Source organism: Pleuronectes platessa, chromosome 9, assembly GCF_947347685.1.
Source record: "Pleuronectes platessa chromosome 9, fPlePla1.1, whole genome shotgun sequence".
Taxonomy (NCBI): domain Eukaryota; kingdom Metazoa; phylum Chordata; class Actinopteri; order Pleuronectiformes; family Pleuronectidae; genus Pleuronectes; species Pleuronectes platessa.
The window spans coordinates 2,074,922-2,098,934 of record NC_070634.1 but is presented as its reverse complement, the minus strand read 5'-3'; positions in this window follow the sequence as shown (position 1 = coordinate 2,098,934).

Sequence of the window (24,013 nt, the reverse complement as noted above, 5' to 3'; positions counted from 1 at the left end):
TTTTAGGAAGAACGGCCGAGATAAAGATGGAGGGAAGCACACAGGCACCCAGAGTCAGAAATGAACATCACAGAAGTAAAAGCTCAATCAATCATCCATTAAGAGAAACAGATCAAGCACTTCATGCTCATCTCAAAGTACAAGCGAGAAGAGGGAAACCTGCCCTCCATCCTGGCCCATGGAGGAGTCCTCTTTATTTGGATTAAACACGAAAACCTTTACACTACTTTTGAAAGGTCCTCTCTGAGAGGAGACAGCTTCCTGGATCAATCTGTTAACAAAATCATATGTGTCATGCTTTCCTCACAATCTATACATTTACAGTTTGAATTTGGTTTGACTAGCTTCCAAAACCAAGCCAAGGTGATATGGATACAGAACCCAGATTGGGATGTGCCTCAACTTACAAACTAGAGAACACCAGACATGAGGAACTCAACACACATTATAACCACTATAGTTTGATTTTTAAATCATTCATTAGATCATGTATGTCACGTCATGTTAAATGGTCTGTATTGCACTTTTCTAGTCTTGATGACCACTCAAAGCTCTTTACAGTAAAGTTGCCATTCACACACACATTCACATAATGCATCCTTGTGCAGCACTTTCTCTTCATCCTCCTCTCTGTCTGTCCTCTGACTCCAGAAGGAGCTAGTCATTGGAACTGGAGGATGGAATTTTTTGTCACCAGTGTGTCCGTCTGTCCGATTTGAAAAGGCCAATCTTCTTTATTCCTTCTGACAGGGACTTTTAGCTTATGTGCAATACCTTCTCAAGACAGATGTACGTCAGCAACTGCAGTGCATCCACATGCAGCAAACTCAGTTTCAATTTTATCATAACATACATTATCTCAAGGCACTTTACAAAGCAGAATGAAGCCTTTGTATGCTGATGATCTCTATTCACACAAAACACTTGGAAAGTATTAAGCTGAATCTCTTATTATTACGGTTTTAGTTGGCAGACAACAAAACTGAACTCAGAACTGAGTTGTTCTCATGCTGCTGCCAGACATCTGAATTTGCATCTTTTCATTGAGAAGTGATTTCAAACAGTTCAGTAGCAAGTTGCACTATTCAACATGAGTGTATCGAGTCAATCTTTGAGAAACACCAACACTGCACAATCAAGTACATTACCTCAAATCTTCTCTTCAGGGTTGAGTTATTTAATGCTTTAAAAATGGTCTGAGATATAATGATTGACTGCTTAGACTGACTCAAGATTGTTTTGGCAGGCGTAAGGGCTGGACTTGGATACTGTGGCTCCCCTCACTGATCACTACGGCACAACCTGTGAATGACGGCACCTCACAAGTCATTACTGTCGTCACCCTTATCCGGAATATTTATGTTAACTTTTTGTACCTAGGGAAGAAGTGGAGACATTTAGATACAATCAATGGTCAAACATATAGAGCATTAAGAGAGTTCTTTATAAATTATATTCTTAAAAATAATTGCTGAATGACAAATATTATATATATATACACTACCGTTCAAAAGTTTGGGGTCACCAAGACAATTTCGTGTTTTCCCTGAAAAGTCACACTTTTATTTATCGAATGAGTTGCAAAATCAATAGAAAATATAGTCAAGACATTTACTAGGTTAGAAATAATGATTTTTATTTGAAATATTAATTCTGTTCTTCAAACTTTGCTTCGTAAAAGAATGCTCCATTTGGATCAATTACAGCATTGCAGACCTTTGGCATTCTAGCTGTTAATTTGTTGAGGTAATCTGTAGAAATTTCACCCCACGCTTCCTAAAGCACCTCCCACAAGTTGGATTGGCTTGATGGGCACTTCTTGTGTACCATACGGTCAAGCTGCTCCCACAACAGCTCAATGGGGTTGAGATCTGGTGACTGCGCTAGCACCTCCATTACAGACAGAATGCCAGCTGCCTGCTTCTTCCCTGAATAGTTCTTGCATCATGTGGAGGTGTGCTTTGGGTCATTGTCCTGTTGTAGGAGGAAATTGGCTCCAATCAAGTGCTGTCCACGGGGTATGGCATGGCGTTGCAAAATGGAGTGATAGCCTTCCTTATTTAAAATCCATTTTACCTTGTATGTAACACCCGTCTCATGTACAGTGCCTTGCATAAGTATTCACCCCCCTTGGACTTTTTCCCATTATGTACTGTTACTAACTGGAATTCAAATAGACTTAAATAAACTTTTTCCCGTTTGATCAACAAAACATGCATAGTACTTTGGAGGTGCAAAATAAATTTTATTGTGACACAAACAATAATGAGAACAAAAAAGTTGACATCTGTTGGGTGCATAAGTATTCACCCCCCTGTGTCAATACTTGGTAGAACCCCCTTTCGCTGCAATTACAGCTGCAAGTCTTTTGGGGTATGTCTCTAGCAGCTCTGCACATCCAGAGATGGAAAGGTTTGTCCATTCTTCTTGGCAAAGATGAAGCTCAGTCAGATTGGATGGAGACCGTCTGTGAACCGCAATCTTCAAGTCTTGCCATAGATTCTCTATTGGATTGAGGTCTGGGCTTTGACTGGGCCATTTTAAGACATTAACATTCTTTAATCCAAACCATTCCTTTGTAGCTCTGGCTGTATGTTTAGGGTCATTGTCCTGCTGGAAGATGAACCTCCGCCCCAGTCTCAAGTCTTTTGCAGACTGCATCAGATTTTCTTCAAGGATTTCCCTGTATTTGGCTCTATCCATCTTTCCCTCTATTCTGACCAGTTTCCCTGTACCTGCTGAAGAGAAGCATCCCCACAGCATGATGCTGCCACCACCATGTTTCACTGTTGGGATGGTGTGCTCAGGGTGATGGGCAGTGTTGGGTTTTCGCCACACATAGCGTTTTGCATTGAGGCCAAAAAGTTCAATTTTGGTCTCATCTGACCAGAGCACCTTCTTCCACATGTTTGCTGTGTCTCCCACATGGCTTCTGGCAAACTCCAAACGGGATTTTTTATGGATCCCTTTCAACAATGGCTTTCTTCTTGCCACTCTTCCATAAAGGCCAGATTTGTGGAGTAGACGACTAATAGTTGTCCTGTGGACAGATTCTCCCACCTCAGCTGTGGATCTCTGCAACTCCTCCAGAGTAACCATGGGCCTCCTGGTTGCTTCTCTGATTCATTTTCTCCTTGTCCGACTCTTCAGTTTGGGTGGACGGCCTCCTCTTGGTAGGTTTGTGGTTGTGCCATATTCTTTCCATTTTCTTATGATGGATTTTATGGTGCTCAGAGAGATGTTCAAAGCTCTGGATATTTTTTTATAACCTAACCCTGCTTCATATTTCTCCACAACTTTATCCCTGACCTGTTTGGTGAGCTCCTTGGTCTTCATGATGCTGTTTGTTCAGTAATGATCTCCAACAAACTCTGAGTCCGTCACAGAACAGGTGTATTTATACTGAGATTAAATTGCAGACAGGTGGACCCTATTTACTAATTATGTGACTTGCAAATGTGACTTGTGAATGCAATTGGTCGCACCAGATCTTTGTTAGGGGTTTCACAGTAAAGGGGGTGAATACATATGCACTCAACACTTTTCAGATTTTTATTTGTAAATAATTGTGAAATCCATGTAATATTTCCCCCCACTTCCAAATGATGCCCTATTTTGTGTTGGTCCATTACATAAACTCACGATGAAATAAATTTTAATCTTTGGTTATACCATGACAAAATGTAGAAAAGTCCAAAGGGGATGAATACTTATGCAAGGCACTGTACCTATGGGGCGGGGCCCGAGTTAAACTTATGATATTCCCTTTTTTGTTTTGCTTAATAAATAAAATAAGAATTTAGTAAATGAAAAACACACACAATAGCACTTTAAATTTAAATACCTTCTTTAGTTAGAGGATTTTTTTAGTTCAAAACAGAAAAATAAAAATAGGCAATAATCACTTGGGTTCAGTGACAATACAATTAACGTTCAACAGAAATGATACCCGTTTTAAATCATAAAGCGAGCGAATAATGCAATGAACCCACACACACACACCACAGTCCACAACAGTCTGGGAAAAGCTATCCCAAAACCCCGTTGCAGGCCTGTTCCGTTGCTCGTGTGCGTTGAGGCCCAAAACACACTGGCCGCTTCGCTTTCTGAAAGCAAAATAAAAGGCACGTGCAAATCAAGTTACTCACGGCTCCCGACAACAGTCCCTGCGCTCCCGACAGTCCGTGGGGAAACAGGGGATGGCGGCTCGCCGGCAGGCGCAGCCGAAACTCACAGTCCACTCGTACGATTCCGTATATATATATATATATATCTGTTATTATATATAATAACAGATTATTCGCTAGTTTAAGAGGAAGTCAGCCAACAATTTATGGATACACGTTCCTGAAGCTGAGTCACCTAAAATTAAGACTGTGGGCAACATCAGCTTGATCACAGAGAACGTTGAAATTGTTTGGTTAATCAAATCCTTGATAATTTTTCTACCGACAGTAATGTGTATTGCTCAGTTTTGCTTTCTGTCCTAAACCCATAATTTTTTTTTATTATTTCCAATACTGTTTGAACGTCACAACTGTGTCCTGGTGAACTTCAGAGCGGCGAATAATATCTGATAAGGGCCCACTGTGGCCTGCCCCGCTTGGAAGCAGAGGACAAAGAAGGTAGGGTCCTATCAGTCACAAGTTTGAGATTCCCTAATTCACGACCTCTGGCATCCAGGTGAGCAATAGTAAAGGGATCTTTGTCGTGTCTGGTGTTCGTGGAAGACAGGTTGCATTAAAATGTTCAGAGGAGTCATAGTTCCTCATAGTCATGCCACAGGATGCAGCCACAGGAGGGCGATGTTGTAAAAGGAATAGAGACAAACGCAGCGTGGGAGCAGAGCAGGAGAAACCACTAGTGTGTAATTAACACTGTTAGAATCAAAGCATTGCAGAAACAACAGTGATAATGAAAGACTGATGCTTAGAATCAAATACGAACATTAGATACACACATACACACACACTCAGACACACTGTGTCTCTTTACTAGTGAATTAATCCTTTTCTATTTAGATCGGGCTTTGGTGTATCTCAGGATTTGGCACCACTAAGTGCTCAACATAAAAACTTTGTGTACACAATCGAAGAAAAAGACACAACACCGAGTGCAGCTAGACCCCACACAGTGCAGTATGGATGGGACGCAACAATTAAAAAAACAATCATTGGACCAGTATGTAGAATTTCGGGGGGGCTATTGGCAGAAATGTTGTATAATTTAAATTTTTGTACAATCTCCTGGAACTAAGAATTGTATTCTCATAACCAAAGAATGAGCATTTACATGATATCCATGTTTCTACAGTAGCCCAGAAGGGACAAACCAAATTCTGGTTCTTTGAGGGCCTTCTCTTATCTTCTTTATTAATATAAATTGGCCACTGTCGGTTCTCCTTCGCATTTGGAAGGGAAGAGTGACGGGAGGGGTATTCAGTTGGTTGCAATCTACAACTTCACCTCTGGATATCAGTAAAGTCTACACACCAAATACTTAAATTAAGCAGTTGCATACAAGTTGAATCAAATTATATTTGCATAGCCCGTAAATCACAATTTGCCACATGGGGCTAAACAATCTGTACAAGGTTCCACATCCTCTGTCTTTAACCCTGGAATAGGGTGAGAAAAAAGTACCGCCCAGTGGTAGAACAGTGAATATAACAGAAACCTCAAAGAGAGCAAGAAGATTTCAACCTTCTTGATTACATAAAAAATCTAAAAGGTTTCAAAGGATGTCAGCAAGATCTGAGGTGAACTGAATTAGGTAGGTTCAGTAATTGTGTATAAAATCTTCAATGTGTAGAGAGTAGGTGAAAGGAGAGGTTGAGACAACATGTAGACAGAGAGAGAGAGAGAGAGAGGAGAGGGGAGAGAGAGGAGTCAGATGAACCAAAACACAGACACATAAGTCGATGTAACCACAGTGTTTGAAATGAAACGGACAGAACTGTCTGACCCTTGCTCAGTTTAGAACCTGACGTTTATGAAACCTTTCAAAGTCCACTGATGTCATTTAGACTGTTTTTATTTTCAGAAAGCTTTAGAAATACAAGATTCCCCTGTGTCAGTATAGATCTATATAGCCGCACTGAGAGTTTGGGATCGAGCGGAGCTCTGTAATGTTGAGGTTATCATATTTTACAGTATAGAACCTGTGTCCACTGGGTCACTCTTAACGGTGGCAACACAATAACAGATGCAGACTCGAAGACCAATCAAACTGTTCCACTCACATATTCTCCCAGACTTGATTTGCATTCGATGTTTTAGCTTCATATGAGTAAATTGCATAGATGTTGCCTGAGATAGATAATGTATCATTGTGTGTCCGCTATTGTTCCCACTGTCGAGTTATGTGATGGTCATGTGATTATGCAGTTGAGAGCAGAGAGTTCATAAAGGTTCTTGTTTTTGTGTTGAGGAGCACCAGAGAGTGCAGGTTTTTAATCAAGAGGTGTGGGTGGATTTTTAACTTGACCTGTATAAACATACATTTTTTACTTCATCTGAACTTCAGGTTGTATTTTATGTAAACTAAAGCAGCCTAACACAACAGTCTTACAATAAATGTATCTATTTTTTTGGAGGATGTAATTTAAAGAGAGAGAAGCTTTAGAAGATGATAAAGAGGAAGATTTTTCAGAATATGATAATCACATTTCTGTCATTGCAGAGTCTAACAGTGAGTATGAAGAGGAGGATGAGATTGACCATCATCAAGCTCCAAAAGGTCTGTCAGCAACCAGCCAAAGGCCCGGCCCCGCAGCAGCCAGCCACAGGCCCGGCCCCGCAGCAGCCAGCCACAGGCCCGGCCCCGCAGCAGCTAGCCACAGGCCCGGCCCCGCAGCAGCCAGCCACAGGCCCCGCAGCAGCCATCCACAGGCCCGGCCCCACAGCAGCCAACCACAGGCCCCGCAGCAGCCATCCACAGGCCCGGCCCCACAGAAGCCAGCCACAGGTCCGGCCCCGCAGCAGCCAGCTTCAGGCCCGGCCCCGCAGCAGCCATCCCCCTGCCCGGCCCCAAAGTAGCCATCCATTCAGCAACGAAAAGAGACACTACAATGTGTGAGGACCAAAGACAAGCAGACAATGTATAAATGTATGAAATATTAAAAATAAATTTGCAACACACACAGTATAACTCTGCCTCATGTGTCGTACAGGCTAGCATGAATAGACTGGATTAATGGGATGATGTAGACAGAAGTGGATACTATATCTGGTCATTGGGTTTTGCGACTGAAATGATTTTGCTCAATTTCTAATTAAGTTCAAAGTAATATACATCAAGGGATGGAAAACCTAAGTTCATATTAGTTTTTTCCAACCAAAACTTCATTGTAACAGATTTTTCCTTTTTATTGCATTTTAGCACAAAAAACAATTGCCCTTTCTTTCATAAATGTGATCTTACAGGTGTAAATACTAACCAGTCATGCTGTCCATATTGCTTATAACTGGGGTTACATCTGCTTAGTATTTTTGTTACGGCTGTATTGATTTAAAAACCCTATGCAGTGCCTGCACCAGACCTGCGGACACTGGCTGAGTAACAAATAGATAAACACCTCAGTCAAATTTTTATGGGGCTGATAAATGGTGTAGTTATATTTATATCAGATAAAGCAGAAGCACTTCTCGGTGTAATGCAACACAAGTCAACAGCAGTATTATATCTTCCAAAAGCATCACACTGTTGAATCAACACAACAAAAGCATTATACAACATTATACACTTCACATAGGCAGGATTTTTTGCAGGGATGATGTGTTAACGCTGCATATTGTTTAGCTAGGTATCTTTTATGTCAGTGTTTTTACAGCAGCTATGCTAAGTAATTACATATATTACTCCAGTTACAATTGTCTTATACAAACTATGCATTTCAAGAAAATTTTAGGCTGTATTTCTCCACTAAAGTTAAATAAAAATATATTTTTCTACTTTCTCTCTCTTCTTTGGCAAATATTCTCCGCATTATATAAATATCATGTTTTGATTCCAAATAGTAAAAGTGAACAGGCCTTGAACATACGGATTTGGAGGGAATCTGAGAAAACTCTAAATAAGAGAAATGTGGTTATGATTAACCAAATAAAAGCTGTCAGGCAGCATGTCCTTAGAAGAGACAACATAAGTGATTGGTGAAATTGTAGTGTGTTTCCAAATCTCAGCAGTTACAACAGAATTTTCAAAACTACCGACAGAAATATTGGACAAAACTGCCAAAAGACAAGTAGTAAAAGTTGTTTTAAACCCGGAAACTAAACTTGAAGCTGTGGTAGGACAGCTTTTGTGCTCACAGGATTTAGAAGTAGGTTTTGTTCAGGAGACTGGTTGACAGGGCTGTCATTGTCTTGCTGTCTTGGTTTCCTGTGAATGTAATAATAAACTCCAGAGTCAGTTGTTGAGCGCTGAACCACAGACCTTTACCAGCCCTTATTGTGAACCCCAAGCCAGAGACGCTGCCTTCAATTAGCACCGGCATTTTCATCATCATGAGCCCAGATCAACTTCTAACCCGGCCACACTCACCTCACAGGCTCAACCTCAACTAATGGCACCTTGTAAAAGACAGAGACGATAGGGAGGCGGGTGGCAGAGAAACCACAGTTTCCTTAAAATAGCTTCGTGGACTTGGATCATTGGAGACCTCATTAGAGAGATGCTGCCATTAGCTGCTATGAGGCCTACTATTACTGAGAGATCACTTATGATGAGGAGTTATCATGTGGCCTGAGGCAAGACCCCCAAGGTTCCTGCTGGTGCCGCACACACACACACACACACACACACAAGATGCCGCAGAGACATAGTAGCAGTTGAGTGGAGGGAGCACTTCTGCAGGCATCTGTTATTAAAAGGGACACATTGTTAAAGTGTGTCAGTGTGTGTGTGGTTTGGGGGGGGGGGGGGAGTTAAATGTTGCTGCATGGTGCTATGGTGAAGAAATGTTTACTACGTGTGTCTTAATTATACAGTGGTGCAAATCAGCACATATTAAAAGGAATATCTCACACACAAACACACACACTTCTTCACTTAAACCCATTAAATTGAGCGTATCTTTATTTTTATTCAGGGTCTTATAGATTTATGTTTGTTGTGATTTTATTGGTTGCTGATTAGAAGTCACATGAGTGGTCCCTTTATCTTTTCATTCATTCATTCATTCATTCACCTCGTGATCCCACCCACTGCTCGGCAGATTGTAATTGTTGTCATATTCTCAGCAGCATGATGTAAATAAAGTAAGCAGTGATAAAACGCAGTAGGTAAGAGTTAGTAATAGCCTTAAATCATGGAGATTTGAAGACCTTTAAAATATGAAGATTACCTTCCACTAGTATAAAGGTGCACGTGGCATCTATTGCACTTCTGTCCGTCCTGGGAGAGGGATCCCTCACATGTGGCTCTCTCTGAGGTTTCTACATATTTTTACCCTGTTAAAAGGGTTTTTAGTAGTTTTTCCTTACTCTTGCTGAGGGTTAAGGACAGAGGATGCCACACCCTGTTAAAGCCCTATGAGATGAATTGTAATTTGTGAATATGGGCTATACAAATAAAATTTGATTGATTGATTGATTGATAAACAAGTGAGGTCATAGTTTTCATTTCAGCCATACATCGTTAAGAATGACATGGATATGATTCGCAGTATCTGTTTTTGTGTGTACTTGCTAAATTCATACACAAACAGAAATAAAAAAAAAAGAGTTAAATGCTGAAAGTATTTTGTGGCTCATCACTATGTTGCAATTGCTCATGTCATCTGGATTGAAATGAGCACATTTCAAGCTTCACCTGTTGAAAATGCTTCGGGCCTTAGTGTAAAATGTGTCAAAATACATATGCATCATGTCTTCTCACATGGTAAAAGTGGACTCCACTTGAAAGAATGGAAAGTGTGCTACCATACTGAGAGGCAAGTAAAAAATGCAGCAGGAAGAAAACAACATTTTAACAGTGTTAACCGGGGCAGTGAGAACATAGTAAAGATCTTACTTCATCCAGCACACTCTTAGAGCAGTGAGAGAGAAGTTATCTTGGCCTGTCAGGCTCTCTGTTGCTCTGACTGGGCAGATGGATGTTCCCCTGGTGTTAAGGGCCCTAATTTCCCAGAGCTGAAAATCATCTGCCTCCATATGGAACAGATAAAAATATCAGTTATATTTATGTGATGCAAGATGTGCTGCGGGAGGACATTTATTCAGTGTCACATCTTTCCACCACTGTAACTTCCTGACAGACTGCTTCAAGTTTATAATCTTTAGGGATGATTTAAGAGATAATACCTCTTCCTGTCTTTTCTGCCTTAATGTCTGTCTCATCTGTGAACATATGCTCATGTCTGTATTATCTGTGGTGTCTTTGGTGTCAGTGATGACGTCTCCATTGTGTGACGCTTCTAACTCTAGTCTCTTTTCTGCTTGAAGTCTAAATATGTCTCCTTCATTGTCTGTCCTTTCTCTCTGTCCCCACTTCATACACAACCTCTTGCTTTGTCCTTATTGATGTTTTTGTGGCATCTGCATTTGGCACATAAGCCTGGAATCATGGTGAGGTTTGAATAATCACAAACAAGCTCGAGGATATTGACTCCAGTGACAATTTCAATTTGTGATTGGTGCAAGTTGTTAAACAAAAATCTGTTATGACTCATTATGATATGCATTTCCCAGAATAACTGATATGTGCCACATCTGTGTGGAGGTTTATCCATTTTTTGGGGTTCCTTCAATATCTACACTCTCTGTAGCTTCTGTTGGCTGCATGACACAAGATCTCCATGTAAATTAAACACAGTCAAAAACAACAACAAGAAACAGGTCTAATAAGGATAATTGTGGTTCATTACCATTTTGTCTGCATCATTTTTTAAGTCATAAGGTATAAAAGGATTCAGACAGTTTTTGAATTCTGAAATACAATGTTCCATTTATTCTCATCAACTCCGCTGCCTCACTTGTTAAGCTTACATTACTGTAAGTAGGTTTCTCTAAACTGGGAATTGTAAATGAAGGAAATAATTCTTTCTCAAAGTATTGAGTTGCACATGAGGAGTATTGTATCCATCCATTGTACCTCTTGATAATAAACTGTATCGTCCTCTAAAACTATCATTCTAAAAGCTGAGAGCTGCTTAAAAACAACCTTCTAATTCTGAAAAAATGTATTTCCACTAAACTTTCTCAGCCTCTAAAGCAGAAAGAATCATGAAACATAAAAATAAATAAAATTATTTTAACTCATGGTCTTTGCCCTTTTGTTCATAAACATTTAAAAGAAAACTATTAATCAAACAAACTGGTCATGCAATAATTATTCAAGTATATCACCTTCTGTTCTGTGTACACACAAAAAACAAATACCAATAACAATTCATTTTGTCCTCCATACATGTAGCAAATCCCCTACCCTCTGCTTTACATCATCTTTCATCTGTCCAACACCTGCACTGAGTGGTGGAGGTCTATAGGTACACTACATGATGATCATTGAGAATAACTGCTACCAGGCCCTTTCCTGGGTCAGATACATTACTTAAATACATTACACACAGACACACACATTCACACACGTACATGCACGTACCTTGTACTTCTATCTTAGCGAGGACACTCGTTGGCATAATGCAGTCCCTTACCACCAATGCCTGACCCTAACTCTTATCCTAACCTAAATCTAATTCTAATCCTGACCCTAAACTCATCAATCAATCCAATTTTACTTGTATAGCCCATATTGTACATCTTCTCCTTTATACTTTGCACTTCTGTCCGTCCTGTGAGAGGGATCCCTCACATGTGGCTCTCTCTGAGGTTTCTACGTTCTTTTAAAATGGTAAATGGATTTGTATTTATATAGCGCTTTTCTAGTCTTGATGACCACTCAAAGCGCTTTACATTACAGTTTCACATTCACCCATTCACACACAGTGCATCTACTTGCAGCACTTTTGTTATTCTATGGGGGGCCATTCGGGGTTCAGCATCTTGCCCAAGGACACTTCGGCATGCAGATGGTTCAGACTGGGGATCAAACCGCCGACCTTCAGGTTGGAGGACGACCACTCTACCCCTTCGCCACAGCCGCCCAAAACTTTTTACCCTGTTAAAAGTTTTTTTTGTGGTTCTTCCTAACTCTTGTTGAGAGTAAAGGACAGAGGATGTCACGCCTTGTGATTTGTGAATATAGCCTATAAAAATAAAACTTGATTGATTGATTGATATTCACAAATCACAATTTGTCTCATAGAGCTTAACAAGGTGCGACATCCTCTGTCCTTAAAGGGGACATATTATGCCCATTTTACCACAGTTGATATGGTTCCTTGGGGTCTTAATGAAATGTCTGTAACATATTTTGGTCAAAATACCATAAGGATCATTTAAAACAGCACCTTTTTACCCTGTCTAAAACAGCCTTCCTCAGATTGACCGGTTTTGAGTGCCCCGGTCTTTGAGTGCTAGGCGGGGAGCTGGGCTCCCCGACCCGGGGGGAGCCCCTAGGGAGCCGGGCTCGCGAGCCGGGCTCCCCGGCTAGCATTAGCAGCGAGCTAACCGGGCCGGTGGAGCCGGTCTATAACATCCCTGTAGTGAGAGCTGCAGAAATTATGAACATTAGCCAAAAATAAATAACTGGGCTGTGGACACAGCTCATTGATTTACAAAACAAACTTTCTATGGTTTCCAATTTTCCAAAGTGTAAATAAACACAGGCTAATAAAAAAAGGGGCTCCTCGTTCACCTTTTAACGTTTGATTGGAATCAGGTCAGATTTCAAAATGCACGGTTTGAAAAAACTGTTAAAGAATAAGTAGTTCTTCTTGCTAAAAAAACATAGGGATCCACATAATAACATAAGAATACTCTGAACAGGAAGTAAATTACAAGAAGACCTTAGGTTTACAGAAAAGCAGCAGCTGGACTGAGGGTGAAGAATTTAACATACATTGAGACAGGTTTAAAATCAATGACCGTATAGTGGGTAATGTTAAAATGACTACACCGGCCTTTAAAGAAAGACATTTCTTTTAACGCGGCTTGAGGCCAGATAAGCATTTTGGTCTGTATCAGATCTAATCTCTGTCCGTACTAACACACCTTAAAACACATACTGTTTCATGTGACCATTCATGTACTTTCATAACATATTTCATCTGAAATAACAATAATCATTTCAAGACTAAGGTTTTAGTACAATATCTCTTTCTATCCTGACCTTGGGAAGGGATGGTAGTTTCCAGTAACCCTAACCCTGACCCTTTCTTATGTCTGTGGAGATAAAGTTATAAAAGTCATGAGTAGACCAGTCATAGGTTCAATATCTGTCCATGTAATACTGACTCTTTGTAGATGAATCCCTCGATTACCTTTTTTACTTTACTTTTTTCTATTTTAGAGAAAAACAACAGTTCAGTATTGGATTACATAATAAAATGATTAAATGAGACAAATATGTACAATATATATATATACATAATTAAATAATAAAACACACAAACACAGAGGCAGGGTTGAGCAGCAATTCCGAATTGAACAGGTGAAGATTGTGTTCATATAGTTGCTGAAAGTGATAAATAAATGTAAATCCACATTTCTTTTCATCACTACAAACTTTGTAGCACTTGTTGATCCAATCTGCACAGTGTTTCTAACTGAGGTGGGGACCTTTACAAAGCTGACAGCGGCAGATTTTATGACCTCAGTAAAATATCAGAACGATATTGAATGATGATGATGTTGTTAAGATTGGAGGTTTGCCCTATTTATATAGTTATTTTAGGTAGTTTTTCCTAACTCTTGTTGATGAAGGACAGAGGATGTCGCAGATTGTTATCCCTATGAGGCAGATCATGATTTATGAATATGGGCAACACAAATAAAATTTGAATTTAAACTTTGAATGACTTGTTGGCTACTACTAACATCTGCCTCTAAAGGGTTTTAGGTCAGAACTGTCCTGACCTGCTCTAAAAGTACAGATAGCAACCTTGACTACAATTTAGCTCTGGACTGAGATAGATTCAACCAATGTTTTCTAAATGTGTCAGACAATATTCAGTAGAGATGAATCACCAGCTGGAAAAGTCATAAATCAACACACCTGACCTATCAGGTTGCAGGATTCTAAAAAGAATCTGAACCAGATTTTTGGGTTAAAGAGCCTTTACATATAATCTATAGCTTTTCTCATCCAAGTTCCAAAATGAAGCAAAGTTGGAAGCAAGTCAATGGTAAAATCCAACATAATCTAAATTCAATTGCCCAGTGTAATTCACTTTAAAAAGCAGTGTGAAAAACACACTGAAATGATATTCCTAATTATATCTGTGAAACGAAGATAAATCATTAAGGGTGGCAGGTAAAAAAACATGTTTTTAGTTCCCAAAGATCTCAGTTTGTTGGGTGTTGAACAGTAAGGTCGGGTATTGTCCACATGCTGAAACAGTTAAGGAGTGAGACTGCAATTCTTGACATTGTGGCAATTGTTTGCAGGGGAGGGAAAGAGTTTTGTAGAAACACAGGAGGGGAAAAAGGTCTCAGAGTCCTCAGGGACACAAGACATTTTGAGGTAGCAGCGGAGAAAGAGGAAAAACAAAGAAAACTCATTCAGTAATGTAAATCTATGTGAATGTAAACCATTGTCCCAGTTGTCTGTTTAGAAAAAAGAACCATGCTTCAAAATTACATTCAAAGTCCTCAACTTTCCCCTGCATGCAATTCTGACCAACCTGCAGCTCACAGGTCAACGGGTGACAAAGTCCTCCGGGAGCCCACGTGCACAGGCCTGGACCACTGCACACAACCCTGCTCCAAATGTTCTGTTTGCTCTCCCCTCTGGGTTGCTGCCAAAGCCCACAGCCAAGGAATGATTTAGGAATGCTCACACACAAGAAGGGGAATTCTGCCTCGGGTGATAGGGACAAATAGCTCAGATTTTTAATAGTCTCTCTGCGTCTCTCTGCAGCTTAGTGCGCCTGATAAAATCCAGTAAAATAAGCAGTGTGCAAGTCTGCTAAAATACTTAAGTTTCTACATCATACCGACAATAGATTTCAAGCTGTGGAGGTCAGGCCTTGAATGGTGAGGGGATTTCTGTACATGTTACTATTCAAAGTTACAATACTCACTAAAGATCCTCCTGTGATGAAGGTCTGAACAATTAGAGGAACATATCTACTAGTTATCTGGTCAGTGTTGTAATTTCAATTAAGACTGAGAATAGATGTTTTGCTTTAGAAATATAGACAATTAGATATTAGACACTTAGTGTACAGGTTCATTGATAAAAGCTGCACAGGTATTCAGCTATGTTGTAATAACTTACTGCTGCTCAGGGTAGACATTGATCCAGATAGTATGTAATAGAGCTAGCATTAGCATCATAGCTATATAATCATATATTTATAACCAGAGCAAATTTAAGATGTCTGTTGAGCCATCACCACAGTCTTTAGACACAAGTTCCCAATTTTCAAAATAAAAGCTCTGGAATTCTGTTCAGCAGAATGAATCACAGGTCAGAACACCCTTTAGACATGGTAGATGATAGTCTATGAATGTTGTGCTTTTTAGTTTCGTCAAGTTTTTCAAACTTGACTATATAAAAACATTCTGCAGCGAACTCCCTTATAACAGATCGAGCTGAAAAATGTGGTCCAAAGACCCCTGAGAGTGGGATGTCACACCTTGTTAAAGCCCTATGAGACAAATTGTGATTTGTGAATATGGGCTATACAAATCAAATTTGATTGATTGATTGATTGATCTTGTGAATGTTGCTTGTCTATATGGTGGATCTTGATTTGTACTTTTGTTATTATTTTAGTTTTATTTAATTTTTACAAAAAAAAGTATCTTGGAACTATACCCTAAATTGAACAGGAAGATTGTGATGTTGATTGTAATGTATAATTTCTGCTATTTGCAGATATTCTACTTTAATGAACTCCTACAGAATAATCATATCAACTAAGTTGCAATAAAAAAACATTGATTAACCCCTTTACAAAAGGACAACCCAGGGTTGGGACCAGGATGTGTCTGTACACCGTCCCAGTAAATTATATAAATCAAACAATAACAGAGGGAGAATCCCACAAAAAAATCGAATACAAAATAACACAACCCCTGCAATAACTCAAGAAACAAAGACTTTTAAATGTGGGCTTTTAAACAAAAGATCATTATCATCAAAGACTATATTAGTAAATTAACTAGTCTCAGAAAAAAAAATTGATGTATTGTCCCTCACTGAGCCCTTGCTGCATATCGATGAATATGTCAGCCTAAATGAGTCTACTCCCCCCAGATCCCATTACTACAAAATTACTTAAAGAAATTCTATTGATAGTAAATTACTGAACACAATCAATCTGTCATTATCATGAGGATATGTACCACGGTCCTATAAACAAGCTGTAATAAAAACCCTTCCCAAAAAAACCCACCCTGGACCAAGAGATTTTAGCCAACTACAGACCGATATCTAACCTCCCCTTCCTGTCCTCCTGTCCTTCAATCCTTGAAAAAGCTGTAGCCAATCAGCTGTGTGAGTTTCTCCAGGAAAGTAATGTATATGAAGACTTTCAGTCAGGGTTTAGAGCTAATCACAGTACAGAGACAGCCTTGGCAAGAGTCACTTATGACCTTCTAATAGCTTCAGATCAGGGATATGTGTCTGTCCTCGTTCTGTAAGATCTCAGTGCAGCATTAAACACTATTGATCATCAAATTTTATTACAGAGACTAGAACAGTTAATTAGCAATAAAGGAAACGCCCTAAACTGGTTTATATCATATTTTTCAGATCTATTCCAATTCGTGCAAATTAATGATAAGTCATCTGTGCGCACCAAGGTTAACCATGGTTATCCACAGGGCTCTGTGCTTGGCCCAATTTATTCCCATTATAAATGCTTCTACTAGGAAACATTATCAGGACACACCCAGTTATACTTCATTGACCTTCCATTATGCTACAAAGTATTTAATCTAATCAATCTTGCAAATACCCTTAGCTTGCTGATGTTCTCCTTTACACTTGACATCTATTGCACTTCTGTCCGTCCTGGGAGAGGGATGCCTCACATGTGGCTCTCTCTGAGGTTTCTACATTCTTTTTACCCTGTTAAAGGTTTTGGCAGTTTTTCCTTACTCTTGTTGAGTGTTAAGGACAGGTCACACCTTGTTAAAGCCCAATGAGACAAATTTAGATTTGTGAATATGGGCTATACAAATCAAATTTGATTGATTGATTGATGAAGATCTAGGTGGCATAATGTGGAATTTTGAAGTTTTGCTCTGAAATACAATGTTTTGTCATTTGAGTGGACATGCTTAAATCGTCCCAACTTCAAATGTAATGAAATATCCTCAATATCAGTTTTCATATCATCTAGCAGTATTTTGAGTCGCTCAGCATGGTACAACCCCCACAGCATCAAATGTTTTGACTACAGCGCAGTCATCTCCTTGTGAAGAACAATAGGGACCAAATGGGCGGCTGTGGCTGAGGGGTAGAGTGGTCGTCCTCCAACCTGAAGGTTGGCAGTTCGATCCCCAGTCTGACCCATATGCATGCCGAAGTGTCCTTGGGCAAGATGCTGAACCCCGAATGGCCCCCCATAGAATAACAAAGTGCTGCGAATAGATGCACTGTATGAATGTGTGTGTGAATGGGTGAATGTAGAACTGTACTGTAAAGCGCTTTCAATCAATCAAATTTTATTTGTATAGCCCATATTCACAAATTACAATTCATCTCATAGGGCTTTAACAGGGTGTGGCATCCTCTGTCCTTAACCCTCAGCAAGAGTAAGGAAAAACTACTAAAAACCCTTTTAACAGGGTAAAAATACGTAGAAACCTCAGAGAGAGCCACATGTGAGGGATCCCTCTCCCAGGACAGCGACAGGCGTGAAAATGCAGAATGAGGAACTACACTTGCGTAGTGCTGTGCATGTGTGTGTGTGTGACTATACGCATTGCATGTGCAGAACACACACAAAAAATATAAACGACCTCACTCGGCACAAGGGGGAGAGGGGCGTATGTAGTTGCTTAAATTAAAGACCTCCCATGAGGTTTTTGAGTTGAAGGACCCCTCTTTAAACAACAAGCTACCACTTACCAGCAGCCTCCAGCCGTACCCATCTATTACCACATCCAGAGAAGAAGTGGGGACCTCAGCTGTCTTCCTCTCCTCCCTTTCATGTTCTCTCGCTCCAAAGCCTTGTAGGAAACCAGAGGCAGTGTTTGATGGTTACAGGACAGGCAGTTAAAGCCATGCTTCGGGGGAGGGGGTAAGCTGCACTCCATTTATTGTCTGGCCCGGCACAAAGCTACGCTACAATTAGACATACACTAACAGGCTGCTGCCAGACCAGTGACGCTAAGGCACACAGCATCTACATCAAGCAACTCAAGGCAGAGGTTTGTATGTAACGCAAACAATTATCCAGGTCATTGCAGTTAATTGTTCACTGACTTTGCTTCATGTTGTTCAGATATCAACTTTCTTCAAAAAAAAATTAACGATTTGATGACATTTTACTCAAGTACAAGTAAAATTACCCATCTAAAAATCTACTCAAGTAAAAGTAAAAAGTAGTTCATTTAAAATGTACTTTAAGTAAAAGTTACTTAGTTACTTCCAACAACTTGATGGGGGCCGCTCCTATACAGTGCAAAAAAGGACAATGGGTCATAAATCCAATCCAAAAACTGATATTTTTAATTAAAGGAGAATCTTTACAAATATAAGTGCAATGACATTAACATGTCAAACATTAAACATTTAAAATGTTCACACAACATTTAAGAACTTTTGGGAGGACATGTCAAGACATGAACCACATGACAGCTAAAATAAAAAGTTAAAATGCCACTGTCCCACTGTATATTTAAACTTTTGGTTAAACTTTGGTCCATCTTTAGAGCACTAGTCTACAAACTTCTTGTTGAGTTTGAGCAGCAGCTGTTTTTCAAGGTGAGTAGAGCTCATCCGGGCTCGCTTTGCAGTGAACGGCATCCAGCACAGGCGGCAGAGGCAGGTAGGCCAGTATTGAGTTTTACCTGTCAGTCTCCCACTCAGTCCTCCCTAATGGACCACACCCTGAGAAGGGAACAACTTCACTGGTGTCACAGAGTTGCTCCAGAGATGGGAACTTAAAACCGCTATGGTGAATAAGTGAGTCAATTCCCTGGGTTGAAGGAATGACACACCAGGACAAAGTGAGTGATAAAGTGAAACAGCAGATCTCAAGTCAATACTAATGGTATTTAAACTATGTTTGATAAAGCAGTGCATAACAGTTTAACTCTATAAATTACACATCACCTGATGACAAGCAGAGTGAAAGGAAATGGATTGGGGGAGCTAAAGCTATGGACCTTTGCATGTGAGGGGGCCACCACAAGATCCAGATTTGGGTTTAGAATTACAATAAGAATCAGGATTAAGTTAGTTATGTTAAATGTAAGAGTTGAGGCTGATGCACATGATTAAGTATACTGTAGTCAGTGGAAGGTCCTCATAAGTGTAGAATCACAGTGTTGTGGGTGTGTGTGTGTGAAGAGCAACATCTGGCAGCATCTGGCATGAAACTGCCCACAGTTAATAGAATTTGGCAGGTAATTTCTGTAAACTCACTTTTGCATGTTAGCAGAATTAGAGCAATGCCAGCGCATTTTACTAGAAAGCTGTGCTATTGTTTCCAAAGTGCCCCTGGTTGCCACTAGCAACGCTCAGAAACACGAGGCTGCCATGGGCTCTGGCTCTAATTGCTCCTAAAGCAGGTCTTATTTAAGGCAAATGAAATCCAGATACGCTGGGCTTACAGAGCAATGAGTTTCACCACTCCCCTGCCTAGCCTTAAGCACACATAACTGTGTTTCCATAACAAAACCCATGTGTGTGTTATTGTTATCATTACAGAAATCATAGTTTGTGTTCTTTAGGCAGCTGAGTGCAGCTTTGGAACTGTTTCCATGAACACGCCATTCTGATCTCCAGCCTTTATGCCTAGTTTGACTAAGACTGTGTTAAGTACCTGAATGTGTGTGTGTGTTTGTGTGTGTGTGCAAGAAGGAAGTGCAGATGTTGAGCGAACCCTTAATCTAAATTCAGAGATTCCTCCAAAAATAAGCAGGCAGTCAGATGTTGCCCAGGGCAAGAAGCCACAACCTAGCTCCAGGTGGATACATACTGCACATACATGAATATGCATGTGTCTTTGTCCATGGCTGTGTGTGTTGCCTGCACTGCTCTTACTGTCCATTTCAAATGTTTGTGTGTCAGTTTAAGAGCTGAGCTGTCAGGCTAACTCAGCTGCAGCAAGTTCAACCCCACAGAAGCTTGGAGCTCTAAGAACAACAATCGTTGACATACATTAACATATTAAATTGTGTGGAAACAGGTGTCCTTGATTCTGTTCCCTGACTTCTTTCATGGGTTGTTTTATTAATTGCCTATTTGGCCTCTGGGCCATATTCTGCCTACAAGACAGTGATCAAGTCCATTCATCAAAGCAGGTTTGGAAATGTTCAGATTATTTTCCCCTCCTATTTCAGAAAGTGCATCATGCAATCCTGTATGCCACGTTTAAACTCCTCCCACTTCCTCATTGCAGTGAATTCACTCACTCTGTTGTTTCTGTCCTGAGGATTGACAATGAATGTCATTGAGGTGCGATGTTGTATTTTAAAACTAACTGAAGCCAGACTCAACAAAATCAGCACAACACACAATAAGCCAATTCTGTAGCGTTCGTTTAGATGAAAGTGGCAGCTTTTTCATTTTCTGTAGTAGAAGTAACTCAGTGACGGTGGATTTACCTGAGATGGTGTAGAGGGTTGACCAATAACATTAGATTAAATCAATACCTATTGGTTGTAAATAAAAGCAGGAGTGTCTGGGCTGGACACACTTGGCCACCGCCCCACACCCTGAATTATATGTATTTAGACAGAAATGAACTAAATACAATTTGAAAACAACATATTTTGAAGGATCACTGGTGCTTAAGGTCTATCAGGAGCATTGTCGAGTAAACTTTTATTATTAAATATAAATTATGTTTAACATGTTTATACAGGCTTTTTTTGTGTCAGGATGTTGGATGGGGCGGTGCCCCGTATAGCAGCCGCCACTGATAATACAGACTATTTACCATTTACATATTTAGAATTAACATGTTACAATGCTGCACTGCAGATCATCAATCATCGATCAAATCAATCAAATGATGGCTTCAAATTGATAACTAGTCTCCTCACAGTTGTCAGGAGTTCTGAGTAAATTTCATTCAGACTACACACCAGGATGGTTTGGGGGATTATGAGGACCTGATTGTTTCAGTCCCTTCTGTCTCCCTGTTAGGGATCAATCAGCAGTGATGAAGGCAACATGCATCAGATCTGTTCCTTTGTCAGAAAGCAGTTCCATGACAGCTTCATAAAGATCCTCTCCTCTCATGTGGCCTTCAAGGGATGTTAGTCCTAAAACACCTTCATAAAGCTCCTGCTTCTCTTCATTGTATCTAGCAATTGCAATCACTTGTTGCATTAAATGTTTTATCTGTTGATTCACTTAAGACAAGTATGGCAAGCCTTTTTTATGTCATCCACAAGAATCTCTTTTATTCTTACTGGTATCTGTTTCATTCATCATCCTTTTTCCTGCTAGCAAGGCAGAACATTGAGGGCCTGAAAAAAGGCTCCTACTCTGAGTGAAGCCTTCATTGCCTGCTCTTGCTGTGTCAATGACAACAATTATTGTGACTTTATGACTTACATTTAGTGCATTCAACATCTTTTAAGAGCCATTTAGGGATTCAGTATCTTGCCCAAGAATATTTTGGCATGCGGATGGGGAAGAGGATTGAACCGCCAACTTTCTGGTTGGAGGACGACCACTCTACACCAACGGCCACTCTACACCAACAATCACTACAAAGTCACTTAGATTACATCACATTACATTGTGATGATTGGTCAATGACAGAACCTCTTGACCATGTTTTCATGCTTTTATGCTCTCATTTGGTTAGACAGTAAGTCAGATAATAATAAGGAACATTCCTGCAGAGCCCAGAACCCCTCTACCAACAAGAGTGTGTTGCATAGGTGCACAGGATACACCCCCCTTGAAATTTATAACACATGCATTTGTCTACCCAAAATAACACTACAGGCGCAGAGGACTAATAAAAATAAAAATAAACGCTTTAACAGAGGTTATTTTCTATGAATTTAGCTTATGGCTCACAAAACCACTGAATCGTTTGTCTTTGACAGAGTTTGCTCATCTCTGTCTTTGGTGTTTTGTTTTACACTACCGGCTGAAAACATTGTGGTGATGCTGGACATCCTGGACAAAGACACTCTTAGCTTGGGACACCACTATTATTCAAGGTTGAACAACTAGATAATCCATCATGAATTTTTAGGACATTTTTAATCTTACCGTCAAGAAAGAAGAAATGTATTAAGTGAATCCCTGCACAGGAGAGTGGAAGAGCTTACAAACCTTAAAACATTTCTGCAAAGAATTAGTCAATGCTAAATCTGTTTCACAAATTTTATTCATCACTGACATTTACTGTATGGAAGATCTAAATGCAAAGCTACCAATCCAAACCGAAGTGGTTTTCTGAATCAGACCTAATAACAGAAGCCCGCCCCATGAACAAACCAACTTCAGTGGTTTTATTGTACAAGTTGTAAATGGTAAATGGTCTGTATTTATATATAAAACTTTTCTAGTCTTGATGACCATTCAAAGTGCTTTACATTACAGAGTACAAGTTTTATTGTACATAACTGACTGTGTTAAACCATATGGTGGGGGTTACCAAACTTTTCAGCCCGCGACCCCCAAAATAACGGTACCAGAGACTGGCGACCCCCACCGACCCTGAATATGCTATATAATGTTGCGCACAGCCACGCACGCGCACTATTAGGCTTATGCAAACACGGGCATTAATATAACACAAAAGAACAACAGCCTAAAGTAGAAGGTTTAATTAACGTTTCGCTGATTGTGTCTGGCTTTTTTGCCTGTGCAATTAAATATGCAATCTCATATGATGCCCTTTGAGCTTCGACTGGGATTTCTGTTGTTAGTAAAGACTTTTTTTTTTGGCCTTGCAACTCTCGATCGTTCCGCTAAACTGTGTCGTAATAACCTAATGGGTCAACAAAGAAAAAGGAAAAAACTGATGGAAATGTTTTTATTGCCTGCTTTTATTCTTATTTCAACTCATATTTATACAATAAAGGGTTCAAAATTCCATTTTAAATTATTATTTGTTTTTTGGACGGCATCACTGCTGACTGTTAGTTTCATAAAAATTACAACTCAGCACAGAAGAGTAAATCATATGTCCAAGGTGCATGGAGACTAGGAAACAAGTGTAAAAATGGTAAAAACTCCGGCAACACTTTGTGTTTTATGTATGTATAGTAATATCGATTGATTGCTCATTTATTGATATAGTATTAACTATGGAGTACTCATGGAATAACCTAATTATAACTACTGAATACTCTTGTGGTAAAATAATAACTACTGATTACTGTAATAATGTAGTAAAGGCTACTCATGGGTCAGAACATCACCATGTTGATGGGTGATGCAGCTGGGGTGATCCCATCAACAGATGGTCTCTAGTTTTTCAATTGGATTTGGACATTGCAAACATGGCAACCCCTCGGAAGATTTCCTTTGACTCCATATATTTACTGCACCTGAAGCCCCTAAAAAGTGAAAAAAAAGCAAATGAGACTGCTTGAATGGTTCAAATTTGTAAGAATAATGCCAAAACAAAACTTTGCCTTGGGTTCAGTGAACACAGCTTTAGATGGCTGACAAGTTCAACCAGGACAAACAAACCAGTTGCCATGTTAAAGTCATAAAGTAAAAAAAGAACAATGTAATATCATTAACACAGCAATATCTGTCTTGACCAATGTTAGCCAACATGAGTTACATG